The sequence below is a fragment of the Rhinopithecus bieti genome, unplaced genomic scaffold (genome assembly GCF_001698545.2).
Source record: "Rhinopithecus bieti isolate Rb0 unplaced genomic scaffold, ASM169854v2 scaffold_5007, whole genome shotgun sequence".
Taxonomy (NCBI): Eukaryota; Metazoa; Chordata; class Mammalia; order Primates; family Cercopithecidae; genus Rhinopithecus; species Rhinopithecus bieti.
This window is the reverse complement of record NW_016804734.1, coordinates 1389691-1406100: the sequence shown is the minus strand read 5'-3', so window position 1 is coordinate 1406100 and position 16410 is coordinate 1389691. Positions and strand designations below refer to the sequence as shown.

The 16410-nt window shown below is 36.0% G+C and overlaps 1 protein-coding gene across 3 annotated transcripts in view; it reads left to right on the top strand.

Annotated features, from left to right (window-relative positions):
* Nucleotides 1-16410, top strand: part of LOC108528500 (neuroligin-1) — a 924470-nt gene that overhangs the window by 25225 nt on the left and 882835 nt on the right. The gene's annotated exons all lie outside the window — the stretch shown is intronic.

The following is a 16410-nucleotide window of genomic DNA, read 5'->3' as shown; positions in this document are numbered from 1 at the left end:
TGTTTGAGTTGTTATAGATGCAAGTTATTAATTCCTTGTCAGATGGATAAACTGCAAGTATTGTTTCTATATTAGTCCATTCTCACACTGCTATAAAGATACTATCTGAGACTAGGTAATTTATAAAGGAAATAAGTTTAACTGACTCACAATTCTGCATGGCTGGGGAGGCCTCAGGAAACTTACAATCATGGTAGTGGGTGAAGGAGAAGAAAGGAGCTTCTTCACAAGGCAGCAGGAGAGAGAGAGAGAGACTGAAGAAGTGCCACACTTTAAACCATCAGATCTCATGAAAACTCCCTCACTATCACAAGAACAGCATGTGGGAAACTGCCCCTGTGATCTAATCACCTCCCAGCAGGCCTTCCCTTAACACATCGGGATTACAATTTGAGATTAGATTTGGGTGGAGACACAGAGCCAAACCGTATCATTCTGCCCTTGGCTCCTCCCAAATCTCATGTCCTTTTCACATTTCAAAATCAATAATGCCTTCCTAACAGTCCCCCAAAGAGTTAACTCATTCCAGCTTTAACCCAAAAGTCCAAGTCTGAAGCCTCATCTGTGACAAGGCAAGTCCCTTCTGCCTATGAGTCTGTAAAGTCAAAAGCAATTTAGTTACCTCGAAGATACAATGGAGGTGTGGGCTTTGGGTAAATGTTCCCATTCCAAACTGGGAGAAATTGACCAAAAAAAAGGGGACATAGGCCCCATGAAAGTCCAAAATCCAGCAGGGCAACTATTAAATCTGAAACCTGCAAAATCTCCTTTGGCTCCATGTCTCGCATCCAGGGCACACTAATACAAGGGGTGGGCTCCCACAGCCTTAGCCCTGTTCCTGTGACTCTGCAGAGTACAACCCCTGCGGCTGCTTTCACCAGCTGGTGTTGAGTACCTGCAGCTTTTCCAGGTAAACAATGCAAGCTGTTAGCAGATCTACCTTTCTGGGATCTAGAGGGTGGTGGCCCTCTTCTCACAGCTTCACTAAGCAGTGCCCCAGTGGAGACTGTGTTTGGACCTCAGCCCCACATTTCCCTTCCTCACTTCGCTAGCAGAGGTTCTCCATGAGGACTCCACTGCAGCAGACTTCTGCCTGGACATCCAGGCATTTCTATATATCCTCTGAAATCTAGGCAGAGGCTCCTGAAGCTCAACCCTTGTCTTGTGTGCATCCACAAGCTGAACACCATGTGGAAGCCACCAACCTTGGGGTTCACATCCTCTGAAGCAATTGCCTCAGCTGTAACCTTGGCCCCTTTTAGCCACAGCTGGAGCCGGAACAGCCGAGATGCAGGGCACCAAGTTCTGAAGCTGCACAGATCCACTGGGCCCTGGGCCCGGTCCGTGAAGCCATTTTTCCCTCCCGGGCCTCTGGGTCTGTCATGGGAGGGGCTGCTCCAAAGGTCTCTGACATGCTCTGGGGGCATTTTCCCTATTGTCTTTGCTAGTAACATTCGGCTCCTCCTTACTTGAGCAAATTTCTGCAGTCGGCTTGGCTCAAATTCCTTCCCAGGAAATGGGTTTTTCTTTTCTACCACATGGTCAAGCTTCAAAATTTCCAAACCTTTATACTCTGCTTCCCTTTTAAACGTAAGTTCTAATTTCAAGCCATCTCTTTGTGATCATATGTAACTGAAAACTTTCAGAATAAGTCAGGTTATCTCTTGAACACTTTGCTGCTGAGAAATTTCTTCCACCAGATACTCTAAATAGTCTCTCTCAAGTTTAAAGTTCCACAGATGTCTAGGGCAGGGGCAAAATACCACCAGTCTCTCTGCTAAAGCATAGTGAACTTTCCTCCAGTTCCCCAAATGTTCCTTATCTCCTTCTGAGACCACCTCAGCCTAGACTTCATTGTTCATATTGCTATCAGCATTTTAGTCAAAACTATTCAACAAGTCTCGAGGAAGTTCCAAACTTTCCCATATCCTCCTGTTTTCTTCTGAGACCTCCAAACTGTTCCAATCTCTGCCTGTTACCCAGTTCCAAAATCACTTCCATATTTCAGGTTATCTTTGTGGCAGTACTCCACTCTTCCAGTACCAGTTTTCTATATTAGTCCATTCTCACACTTCTATAAAGATACTACCTGAGACTGGGTAACTTGTAAAGGAAAGAGGCTTAATTGACTCACAGTTCCATATGGCTGGGGAGGCCTCAGGAAACTTAAAATTTTGATGGAAGGTGAAGAAGAAGCAAATACCTTCTTCAGAGGGTGGCAGGAGAGAGAGATAAAGAGTGAGGAAAAACCATCAGATCTTGTGAGAACTCCTTTACTATCAAGAGAAGAGCAAGGGGAAAACTGCCCCCATGATCTAGTCACCTACTAGCAGGTCCCTCCTTCAGCATGTGGGGATTGCAATTCAAGATGAGATTTGGGTGGAGACACAGAGCCAAACCACATCAGTTTATCATTCTGTAGATGACCTCTTCACTCTGTTGGTTTTTTTCTTTGCTCTGCAGAGGCCTTTTTTTTTCTTTTAATCTTTATAGAATCTCATTTGTCACCTGTGTTACCAAAAAATCATTATCCAGATTAATGTTCTAAAATGTTTTCCCAGTGTTTTTTCTAATAGATTCATAGTTTCAGGTCTTATATTTAAGTCTTTAATTCATTTTGAGTGATTTCTGTATATGGTGAGAGACAAGGGTCTATTTCCATTCTTCTATATACAGATATCCACTTTTACCAGGATTATCTATTGAAGAGACTGTCCTTGCATGTTCTTGGTGTCTTGGTTGAAAATGAGTTGGCTGTAAATGCATAGACTTATTTCTGGGTTCTCTGTGCTATTTCATTAGTTTATGTGATTTTATGCCAGTACCATGCTGTTTTAGTTACTATAGCCTTATAGTATACTTTGAAGTCAGGTATTATAATGCCTCTAGCTTTGTTCTTTTTGCTCAGGATTACTTTGACTATTTGGGGTCCTTTGTACTTTCTTGCAAATTTTAAGAATTTTTTTTCTAAATCTGTGAAGAATGTCATTGTTATTTTGATAGGAATTGCATTGACATTGTAGATCACTTTGGGTAGTATGGACATTTTAACAATATTATTTCTTCTACTCCAGGAACATGAGATCTCTTTTAATTTTTTGTGTGTCATTTTTAATTTCATTTATCAGTATTTTATAGTTTTTATGGCAGAGCTGTCTCACCTCTTTGGTGAAATTTATTCCTAGGTATTTTATTGTTTGTAACTATCATCTAGAACTAGAGTCTGCCAAAAACCTGTTAGAACTAACAAACTAATTCAATGAAGTTGCAAAACTTGGCGGAGCAAGTTTTTCTAAGTATAAGATTATGTCAACTGCAAACAAGGACAATTTGACTCCTTCCTTTTTCATCTGCATGCCTTTTTTTCCTTTCTCTTACCTAATTGCTCTACTAAGACTTCTGCTATGATGTTGCATAAAAGTGATGAAACTAGGTATCATTTTCATCTTCCAAATTTTACAGTAAACTTTTTCAAATGTTCCCCATTCAGCAGGATGTTAGCTATGGGTTTGTCATATACAGCCTTTAATGTTTTAGAGTATGTTTTTTTCTATATTTGTTGAGAGTTTTTATTATGAACAGATGCTACATTTTATCAAATGCTTTTTCTGCATTCATTGAAACAATAGGCTTTTGTCTTTCAGTCTGTTCATGTGCTATAGCACATTTATTTATTTATTTATTTATTGAACCATGCTTGCATCCCTGGGATAATTCTTGCTTGATCATGATGAATAATCTTTTTGATATGCTGTGGGATTCAGTTTGCTAAAATTTTGTTGAGGATTTCTGCATCTATGTTCATCATGGATATTGGCTTGTAATTTGCCTTTTTGTTGTGCCCTTGTCTGGTTTTGGTTTCAGGGTAATGTTGGACTCATAGAATGAGTTTGAAAGAATTCTTTCCTCTTCAAATTTTTTGGAATAGTTTGAGAAAATCAGTATTGTATTTTCTTTAGAAGTTTGGTAAAACTTAGCAATGAAATTATCTGATTATGGACTTTCTTTGTGGAAATCGTAAAAATTACTTATTCAACCTCATTACTTAATGGGCTGTCCAGTTTTTCTATTTCCTCATGATTCAATCTTGTAAGATTGTATGCTTCTAAGAATTTATTCATGTCTTCTAAATTTTCTAATTTGTTGGTGTATAGTTCTTCACAATCGTCTCTAATAATCTTTTATATTTCTGTGGTATCAGTTGTAATGTTCCATTTTTCTTCTCTGATATTACTTGGGTCTTTGTTTTTTCTTAATTAGTCACAGTAAGGTTTATCCATTTTGTTTATTTTCTCAAATAAACAGCTTTCTATTTTGTTGATTATTTTTCTATTTTCTTTTCATCTCAATTTCATTTACTTTTGCTCTGATTTTAGTATTACTTTTCCTTGTATGAATTTTCAGTTTTATTTGTCCATGCTTTTCTAATTCCTTTAGGTGCTTAGTTAGGTTGGGTTTTGGAAGTCTTTTTTCTTTTTCGATGTAAACATTTATTGCTGTGAACTTTTTTCTTAGTACTACTTTTTCTATACTGCATAGGTTTTGGTATATACTGTTTCCATTTTAATTTGTTTCAAGGAATTTCAACATTTTCTTTGCAAAGTATTCATTGACCCATTGGTTGTTCAAGGCCATGTTGTTTAATTTTCACGTATCTGTGCAATTTCCAAGGTCTCCTTTTGTTGTTAAGTTCTAGTTTTATTCCATTGTGTTCAGAAAAGATACTTGATATGATTTCTACTCTTTTGAATTTGTTCAGACTTGTTTTATGACCTAAGATATGGTCTATCCTGGAGAAGTTCAATATGCTGAGGAAAATCATATGTATTCTTCAGCAGTTTGCTGAAATATTCTATAAATATCAGTTAGGTCTATTTGGTGTAGAAACTCTAAGTTTCTTTTCTTTTGGTTGAGTTTCTGTCTGGAGGACTTGTTCATTGCTTAAAGAGGGGCATTAATGTCTCCTACTATGACTGTGTTACAGTCTGTCTCTTTCTTTATATTTATTAATATTTGCTTTATATATTTTTGTGCTCCAATGTTGGAGTACATATATATTTACAATTGCTGTATCCTCCTGTTATACTGACCCAATTATTATTATATAATGACCTTCTTTGTCTCTTTTGATAGTTTTGGACTTGAAGTCTATTTTATCTGATATAAGTTTAGCTACTCCTTTTTTTTTGTGGTTTCCATTTGCATGGAATCTTTTTTTTCCTCCTTCACTTTTAGTCTATGTTTATCTTTATAGGTGAAGTGAGTTTCCTTGTAGGCAGCATATGATTGGGTCTTATTATTTCAGTTACATAATTTAGTTTATTACATTCAATATTATTACTGATAGGTGAGGACTTACTACTACTGTTTTGTTTCTGATTTTCTGGTTGTATTGTAAGTTCTCTCTTCCTTTCTTTCTTTTCTATTGTCTTTTTTTGGCTACGTGATTTTTTTTTCTGGTAGTTTGTTTTAATTTCTTTTTATTTTTAACATATCTGTATTATTTTTGATTTATCATTACCGTAAGGCTTACAAAATATTTTATGATTATAACAACTTAAACTGATGACTACTTAACTTTGACTCAAAGAAAAGAAAAAAAAATGACTCTATCTCCCCACATTTTGACCTTTTTTGTCACAATTTATATTTTTATATCTCCTATCTCTTAAGAAATTATATAATTATTTTTGATAGATTTGTCGTTTAGTCTTCATACTAAAGGTATGAGTGGTTGATACGTCACAAGTTTAGAGTATTGTGCATTTGTATTTGTATTTGCCTTTTCCATTGTTTTATACTTTCAGATGTTTTCATGTTGCACATTAACATTCTTTTCTTTCATACTGAAGAACTACCTTTAGCATTTCTTATAAGCTCAGACTGGTGGTCATGAATTTCCTTAGCTTTTGTGTGTCTGGGAATGTCTTTAATTAGAGCTTCTTTATATGTTGTTTCTTTTGTTTTGCTGCTTTTACAATCCTCTTTTTGTCTTTGGCCTTTGAAAATTCGATTATTATATGCTTTGGAGTAGTCTTATTTGGGTTAAATCAGGTTGGTGATATTTGATCTTTTAGTATCTGGATAATCTTTCTCTAAGTTTGCAATATTTTATGTTATCATTTTAAAAATAATTTATCTACACATGCCATTTCTCAACTCCCTCTTGGCGGTCAATGGCTATTAGATTTGCTCTGTTGAGGCTATCTATATCATGTAGACATTCTTTTTTCTTTTTCATTCTTTTTTTCTCTCCTCTGACTGTATATTTTCAAACAGCCTGTCTTCATACTCTCTGATTCTTTTGCTTAATCAGTTTTGCTGGCAATAACCTCTAATGTATTTCTCTATCTAGCCATTGTATTTCTCCGCTCCAGGATTTCTGCTTATCTTTTATTATTCTATTATTTTTGTTAAATTTATCTGAATAAATTTCTGCACTGATTTACTGTGTTATCTTGGAGTTCACTCAAAACTACTGTTTTGAATAGTTGATCTGAGAGGTCACAAATCACCATATTCTTAGGGTCAGACATTGGCTCCTTTTTTGTCTTTTCATGGAGGTCATAGCTACCTGTTTGATTTTGTTTCTTATGGATGTATGTCTATGTCTTTGCATTCAAGGTTTAGTTATTTATTTCAGTCTTTGCTGTCTGCCTTGGTTTAGTCTTTCTAGAGTATGTATGACTAGAAGTCCTGTGCAGGTTGATTTTTGAGTACCCTCAGCCCAAGAACACTGCCTCCTTTTCTGCACTAGATGGCACCCTTGATCAGATTTGTCACAATTCTTACAAATAACTTGAGAGTGCTGCCTGTCCTAGATTGGGCATGGGGGAATCCTAAAGTGTATATCCCCGCTGTGTGGGAAAGCTGGCTAAGGATTATGCCCAGAGAGCCCCTGATGTACCTCCACTAAAGCATGTTGCTGCTGAACAGATTCATCTCCTTTGACAGATGAAGAATAACTGCTGAGTTTTGTGCACTGGCTGGTAGTAGCCACATCTCTACTTTATGCCTCTAGTTTCCCTTAGAAGCCTTCACCCTACAGGCATTTGTGATGCTTCCTGTGGATTCAAGCAGAAATGTTTTTCCTGTGAAGAAACCTAACTGGTGATGAAATTGTCAGTCTTCCTTGATCTCACTTTTTCCAGGGTAAAATCTGAATCTGGTAGAACCTTTCTGCATAGTGCCTGGCTAGGGGAAGGGTGTTGTGGCCAGAGAGTTTTGTTTCTCTTACCTCCTGCTTGTGGTTTTTCACTTCTCTGTGATACCCGGAGTCATCACAGCCTCAGTTTTTAGTTCTGGGATGTCCCTGGTGATAATCTTGGCTCTAGATAATTGATTTTGGTTTCCTATGAGGGAGAGTAAAACCAAATTGCTCTTACTCCACCCTTTTGATAATATCACTCTCTCGACACTTTTAAGGATTATAGAACTGTTGTTTCATAGTCTCTAAGTTTGGAATTGTCTGATATTTCTTCATGATTACTTTTATAAGATGCATGTTTTGGAAAAATGTTGCAGAAGTGAAGCTATTATCTTACTGCATCCTATCAGGTGGCTCTTGATTAAGGTGGTATCTGCCAGCCTTCTCCCCTGTAAAGGTGTCTGATATTGTTTGGATATTTGTCTGCTCTAAAACTCTTGTTAAAACTTTATCCCTAATATAGGAGGTGTGACCTAGTGAAAAGTATTTGGTTTATGAGGGATATGTCCTCATGGATTAGTGTCATTCTCATGGGATTAAATGAGTTCTCACTCTTAGTTCCTTTGCCATCTACTTGTTAAAATGAGTCTGGCATCTCCTCCTCTCTCTTGCTTCCCACCATGTGATCTTTACATACCAGCTCCTCTTTGCTTTGTATCATGAGCAGAAACTTCCTGGCAGCACCAGAAGCAGATGCTGATACCATGCTTCTTGCACAGCCTGGAGAACTGTGAGCCAAATATATTTTCTTTATAAAGTACCCAGCCTCAGATATTTCTGATAGCAATACAAACAGATGAAGACAGTATTCTTTTCCCATTTGTAATATATCATGCCTAGCTAACTTTTAATTAGTTCATTGACTGTATCAGTATGTATTCATTCTATTTTCATTAAATGGGTCACAGTTTATTACTATCATTTTTCCCTATTTCATCAGTAGAAACATGTTAGGGTGGAACACGTGAACTTTTACCATAACCCTTTCATACTGAAAGCACTTTCTTGCCTTCTGGCCCAGTAAGATGTTCCTGGATCATCTTGTGCTTTTCCTTCTTTAGCTGTTGAACCAGACATTTCTCCAAGAATCCTTGTGTTCCCTTTTTTTGTTTTTAATCTACATTTTGGTTTGTTTCTTTATGAATAAGAGTAGTTTTGGGCAAATATGGAGCAAACAATTTCTTTTTATTCATGTACTTTCCTTATCAAATCTAGCACATATATACAATATACAAAATCTTTCTTGTACTTATATAACTTTTTATTTGTATGAAATATGATGAAATCAGTATCTGTGAGCATTTTCAAATTCAGTAATCAATTTTGCCATGATTTTTGGATATATAATTTTTACAGCAATTTCACATTTGTAGTAAAATTGATTGGAAGATGCAGAGATTTCCCATATATGCCCTGCCCTCATTCTTGCATATCCTCTTCTATTATCAGCATCCTACACCAGAGTGGTACATTGTTATGAACACTGAATCCACACTGACACATAATTATCATCCAAAATCCAAATTTTCGTTAAGATTCAGTGTTGGTGTAATACAGTCTGTGGATTCCACAAATGTATAATGATATATGACCACCATCATAGTATCATGCAGAATAGTTTCACTGCTCTACAAATCTTCTAGGGCTCTATGGTCTACCTATTTATATCTTCCTCCCTACCAGCCACTGGCAACCACCAAACTTTTTACTACTTCCATAGTTTTGGCTTTTTAAAAATGTCATTTATCTGAAATCATATGGTGCATAACAATTTTATATTGAATTATTTCACTTAGTAATAAGCATGTAAGTTTCCTCCATGTCTTTTCATGGCTTGATAGCTCATTTCTTTTTAGTGCTAAATAATATTCCTTTGTCAGGATACATGACAGTTTATCCATTAACCTACTGGAGAACATCTTGGGTTCTTTTAAATTTTGGAAATGATAGATAAAACTGCTATAAACACCTGTGTGCAGGTTTCTGTATGGGCATAAGTTTTCAACTTCTTTGTGGAAATACCAAGGGGTGTGATGGCTGGATCATTCAGTACAAGTGTAAGTACTTTTGTAACAAATTAAAAAACTGACTTGCAAAGATGCTATACCATTTGTATTTTCACTAGTAGTCAATGAGAGTTCCTTTTGTTCCACCTCCTTGCCAGCATTTAGTGTTGTCAGCATTCTGGATTTTGCCCTAATAGCTGTGTAGAAATACCTCGTTAGTGTTTTAATTTGCATTTCTCTAATGACATACGATGTGGAGCATCTTTTTCTATGCTTATTTACATCTGTATAGCTTCTTTGGTGAGGTGTTTGCTAAGGACTTTGGCCAATGTTTTAATCAGGTTATTCATTTTCTTATTGTTGAGTTTTAAGAGTTCCTTGTATATTTTGGATGAATCCTTTATCAGATATATCTTTAATAAACATTTTCATCTAGTCTTTGGCTTGTCTTCTCATTCTCTTAGTAGTGTCTTTTGCATATATTTTTTATTGTAGTCAAGTACAGCTTATCAATTATTTCTTTTGTGGGATTGTGTCTTTGGAGTGGTATATAAAAGTTAATGCCAAACCCAAAGTCCTCTAGACTTATTTCCTGTGTTATCTTTTAGAAGTCTCATTTCCTTTTAGAGGACAGTGATATTTGAAGCCAATGTTTGGGTGCTGGGTATCCTCATTACTATTTGGGAACCACTCCTCACAGGCTCTCTCAGTGGACAGAGTTGGGATATATATATTTATCCAATTTATATCTCTTTGTATTTCTATATCTTTCTATTAAAAATATGAGTTCACACTACTACCTAAAATTCTAATCAAACACGACATAATTATTTGGGTTTTCTCCCTTTTCATATTTGCAACATTTTTATGTTAATAAGAAACACGGCTTTGATTATTCTTAAGATATTTACCTATTTGACCAATTGCCCTGTACTGAACCAGTCTCCCATTGCTGCCACTGTGCCTTCCTCTGACAGATGTCCTTCTCACCCCACCTGGGCTCTGATGCTCCTTATTGGGCTGCCCTCCTGCAGGAACACCCTCATCCTGTTTGGGATTGAACAGTCTACGTCTGAACTTGCCTCTGTTTGGATGACTTCTCATTCTGCCAATCCTCTAGCTCCCCACAGTGTTCCCTCCCTGTCTGAAACCTCTCCTCACCATGCTCAGGCTCTGATCCCTTTCTCTGGGCCATCTTGGATGCAAACCCTCCCCCATTAAGATGCCTACTTTTCTCTGTCTTACCCAGTTAGTTTAGCTTAATAATGTTCAGTAAGGAAAAAGAAGGAAAAGAGAAGAGGGCCTGATCTTTCATGTCCCTCAGTAAAATTTACAGTTTCATTGTTAGCTTTCTTAGATTTCTAGCTATTTTATATTTTTGCTTGTATGGTACATATTTATTTTCTTTTTTTCTATTTTCTCCCTGTATTGCTGGTACATAGATAAGTTTTTTATTTGTACGTTGAGTGATTAATTTATAACAAACCAATTTCTTGATCATTTTGCTCCCTCCTTATATGTGTTTAATAGAGCTCTTCCTAAAACATCAGTTGTTCTATCACTTTATGCATAATGGAAGTTTTCTTGATTTGATACTTCTTTGTAGTTGAGAAGCTCCTGCCTTCGGTTATATAATTTATGGGAAACAAGTTGCTTAAATAAAATGTCCCTAAAATTCATTAATTAGTATTAAGATTTATGATTTACTATATAAAATGATGAAATATAGAATAGTGAGGCCCTTTTAAAAGTATTTAAGAATCAGCCAAAATATTGCTTGCTTTTTAAGCTTAGATTCTTTTCTTCTAGACTGTGGAAGTAGAAAATACACGATTATTCAGAATTCTAGAATCGACTTTAATCCAAAATCCTTAACTAGAAAGTGGGGGTCAGGAGAGGTGGGGAATTAGAAATTTAAAACTATGTGTTATAGTTTATATTAGATAATTTTTAGACATATTCAAATTACTCAAACTATTTTCTCCTTAACTTTCCTTTTTTCCATAAAATCTTAAGAGTATCAAACAGTATAGCAAAGTAGATTCTAATGTTCATATTCTTATTCCTAATGTAATACATGAGTTCTTTGTAGTAGTGGTTTTCAAATGTTAACATACATATGAATTACCTGGTAATGGGGGCTAGGAAATTGCATTTTGATCAAACACTGCAGGTGATTACAATTCATGGGCCTCACTTAAGAAACACTGATTTAGAGTGAAACAATATTTGAATAAATGCTTCAAGTGGTACACTTTTGTTTAAAGTGCAGACAAAGAGTAAACACACTTTTTTCTAGTGATTATATCATTATTCAGGGAATACAGGGCATCATGTAGTTAGAGTCAATTGCACTCTCTACAATCTACTATCCAAATAAGCTGTTGATGTTCACCAGCTCTCTAGGATCAAGAGCTAAGTTCCTTGAATGTTCCTATCCTTTTTGAGGTTTTTAGTAAAATGACACCCTATAAAATAGTCTAAAAGGAGTTGTAAAGTCACTCTGTATTGTAGTTATTTATCCAATTTTCAGTGTTTAAGAAGCTTTCTATTAGGCAAGAGTAGGTTCAGCATTATCTGTGAATAGCTACAAAATAATGGTTATTGTTGGAAACTCCTAAGAATAGCACATGCTTTAGAGGAAATTTTTTGGTCATTTGGTCTAATGTAAAACTTAAAAGGTGGCCTGAAGTTCACCTACCATTTGAAAATATGTAGGTGCTCAGTTCCATGTAACTAATGCTCTGCTTTCTCTTTGCTTTCTGTCACTTCTGAGGAGCAGACCTGTGAAGCTTGAGGCCACTCAAGTTCCAAATTTGTGACAAATCCCCCAGGGCTCACTGGAGTGGCAGTAAGTTCTGGCAGTTTGATTTCTTTTCAATCATTGAAGTGTTAGAAAAATAGCAACAAAAGCTCCCATGGAAAAACAGCAACTGTGTTTCCTGACCATCCACCATAGTCATGACTTACCTCTTTTGTTCCAATGATTTTTCTGTTGAACAATTTTAATACTTTTATCCATACAATATGCAGTATAATTTTGACAAGCTGGTATAATCCTTTAACCATGCTTTGAGTGTGGCTACTGTTTCTCACAATATTTCTCCTTCTACCCCCATAACCTGCCATAGAAAATAGGTTTTATTTTGAAAATTTCTTTACTATTTTCAGCTATTATTTTCACTTTAAATATATAAGTTTTTATGTTATAAAGTTTGATTCTGTTTTGATGGTATATACATACACACACATATGAAAATCTTACGTTCATGGAAGCATTATTTTGTGATATTTATAATCAGTTCAATAAAGTCATTTTTAGAAAAAAAAAATGTAGTAGGCTGGGTGCGGTGGCACACACCTGTAATCCCAGCACTTTGGAAAGCTGAGGTGGGGGCATATCACAAGGTTGGGAGAGCAGAACCATCCTAGCCAACATGGTGAAACCTTATCTTTACTAAAAATACAAAAATTAGCCAGGTGTGTCAGTGTACGCCTGTAGTCCCAGCTACTCAGGAGGCTGAGGCAGGAGAATTGCTTGAACCTGGGAGGCAGAGGCTGCAGTGAGCTGAGATTGTGCCACTGCACTCCAGTCTGGGTGACAGAGCAAGACTCCATCTCAAAAAAAAAGCAAGAAAGAAAAAAATGTAGTAAAAGTCCGTACCATGCGTTTAGTCAACAAAGAAGATGCATGTTGTTAGAGCGTGTCTATAACTCCATTTTTAAATGAACTTATCAAACACCGAGTGAACCCAGCACTTGTTGAAGAAGAGACAGAAATGATTATTTAACCTTTGCTAAGAAATTAAGAAATCAGTTTTAAATGACCACCGTTAAAAGCAAACAATTTTTCATTGTCACCATCCAAATATACTAAGAAGGAAACATCTAGAATATATTTCCCAATATTAAAATTATTTCAGAAGACTGCTGTACCTCACACAATTTTGTTTATTCTGATTAGTGACTCCCATTCTTTGGCAAGTAATACATGGCACACACATGAGTTCTGGAACATGTTTTAATAACTCTGAATTTCCTACCACTCATGACCCATCTCTTATGATTTGAGGACCTTACATTAGGGAAGTCAAATAGGGAAGACTCTATATTTGTGACCAAGAGCATTAATTTTAGGCATGGTTTAACTATGTGTCCCATTAATTCCGTAACATATCTGCAGGTTGTTATCTGTAACTCAACTCACCCAGATCCATGTTCTGCTCTTCTCTGTCTTGTTCTATGCCTTGAGAAGCTAATCTTGACTTCTATAAGCTACATCCACCCAGGCCCCCTTGATAGTTGGCTACTTTTAAAAATCCAACAAATGCAAGACAGTGGTAGGAGAACAGAGTGTAAGAGAGAGAGTTTGGGTTATACCCCCATCCCCGCCATTCTTTCCTGCTCTAAGCCATGATTTCTAGTAGTGACTACATCTTTTTATCACTGTGACCCTGGTTGGGTGGCTCTTTTCTATGCCTCCAGCTCTAATTGTACTCCAGTAATACTATTTTTCTCTTGTCCTTAGACCAGTCATAACTTCTTTCTGTTGCCATTCCCTGGGTGCTGCAATGTTCCTTTTTATTTTTCTTCATCCTGTCCAGATCTAAAGTCATCCTTATTGAAACTTCTCGAAGTAGATTCTGATTCTTGCATGACTGACTCAGACATTAGCAATAAGAAGCACTCCATAAAACATTTGACTGTCAAGATTCCATTTTTGGATATAGAAATAAGATGAGAAACCTGAGGAAAATTCCCAAGTCATGATCTGTTTAGAAAGTACCTATACTTGGAATAATTTGACTGTTGCTTCCTCCTGCTCTTTATCCCCTGGTTTCTTAATTATCACAGGTAGATTTTCAGCTGTTGGTATTGTCCATCACCCCCAACACTACATGTGTCTATTGTGACCATAACTACTGCTTTCTGAGAGGACTCGGTCATCTACTGTAAAGACCTAATTACGCACTGTGACCAGAAGCCCTTTAAGACTGAATGAAGAAAGATGAGGCTTTTTCAGCTACAATATTAAAAGACAGTTGCAGCTGCAATAAAACATGCATTGGAATTTATCCAGCACTCCTGTGTGCAGCCCCTTGCTCCTGCTGCTCTTGAACATTGATGGACATGACAATGTGTCTAATCCCAGTTGTATTCTGTGGTACTTGTCTTGGAGCTGGTTGTCTGACTTGCCTCTTCATTCAGCTTAGGGGACTTGATTTCCTCTCATTTGGCTACCAACTTTTGATTTTCTTTAAATCTTTCCTCCAGACTACAAACATGCCAAGTATTGTGCATCGTGTGCTGTTTCTTTCATTGCTGTTCTTGCCACCATCACTCTTGGCTTTGCCTCAGCTGCTGCCATTACTTTCACCACCCCCATCCACAGACACACACATGCACACACACACACTTGTGCATACACACACACGTGCTGTGCTGTGTTACAGACAAAGGTCTGCTATCTTTGCCTTCCTAATCCTGCCTTCCCTGCTATCAGTCACCCTTTAACCACTGCCACCATCCCCTCTGCCATCAAACTAGCAATTTACTGGTCTGTTTCTTTCATTTCAGCCCTTAGACTGAGTTTTCAAGTATCCAAGTCTCCAAAGATTATACAATTTGTTATTTTGGATTTTTTTTAACATTGCAGATTTATTATCAAGGGAAGTTAGTCCTGAAGGATTCATTCATTTGGGGTTTATAGCAGATAGGCATGAATACATTTTTCTCTTAAGAAAATAGAAATAAGCCTTTGATGGTTTGGTTATTTTGAGATAAATTTCACTTTAATGGTGGTTTTTTTTTCTCCCTTTGGACTGTGTTTCCAAATCAAAACCCTTTTCATTTTATGATGGAGAAAATCTTATATCCTAGATGCATAAATATTTTGCGTTATAAAGTTTCTATACCAGAAACCCAATTTCCTGGTTAAGATAGGAATAGAGTTTAAATAAGGTGAAAAAAATGAGCCTTATGCATATTGTCTTTCCTATTAAGACTATATAAGGAAAAAAATGACAGAAATGAAGGAAAGAACTAAGTTAAAAGACATGCCAACTTGACCCAGAATTTCTTCCCTGGATTCTGGGCTCACAGATTCAATATGCAGTCTTTTCTAAACAGTATGCAATATAGAGCTCCTATTTTTAAAAATAATATGATTCTAATACTGATAACTGTTATAATTATGAATCACTGAGAAAAAAGTTTTATTTAATTTTTCACTTTTATTTTCAAAGTTTAGAGCTGAAATTATTAAAAAAAATATAGAAAAACTGTGGAAGATTTAGGGAGCACTAATAGTCACTCACATGTTTTAAAATGGGACTTCTAAAGAAAGATTAAAGGAATTAGAATTATTCAGTAGACAGAAAAGATAAAGGTACAATTGCTTTCAGGGAGTTAATGGGTACTGGATGTTCCTTTTTTTTTTCACCTTGAATGTAAGAAGAGGGAACAGTGTTATCTGTTAGCAAGAAAAGTAAAAATGATAGTTACTGTGTGGACATTTTTAGGATTATCTCTTCTGAAGTTCCTTAAAGATAGACTTATCTGGGAAATATTTCAGTATTTTCCAAATTCAATTCAGTGGAGACACAATTTATTAGAGATATTCACTTTCTAAGATTTCCTTGGTCAAAACAGCTTGACAAATGTCTCATATTAAATTCCTCTCTTGGATATTAGCAATCTGGATTAGCATATTTAAGAAAAATTTATGGAAAGAAAAGAGCTTGTTGGAGTCTGTTTAATGCTTAGGCAACCAAGTTTATTTACACAAGGGAAAAATTTTTTCCCCCATAGCACATACCACATTCTTTAGTTTTTCTCTTAACACTTGTTAAAAAACACTGGTTTAAAGCCTGGAGAATGATTTTCTAAACCTGTTGAGGCTCATTGTTGAGTTTTAGTATTATATTAACAAATGGTTATAAACTTGTGAGATTTAATCCAAGGGATGAATGGGAGCCAAATAAGAAATATGCAGGAAACTATATAGAGGAATTATTTTGAGGTTGAGTAAATACTTTATGCTTCTATTCCCATAAAATGTGTCCCAAGGTGTAGAACACAAGGAAAAATGTGCTCATCTCACATCTTTGAAAAAGTTGAAGTTTATTTCTTATTGTTAAAAGGATTGCTTATTCACCGGCAAAAAAAAAAAAAAAAAAAAAAAAAAAAAAAAAAAAA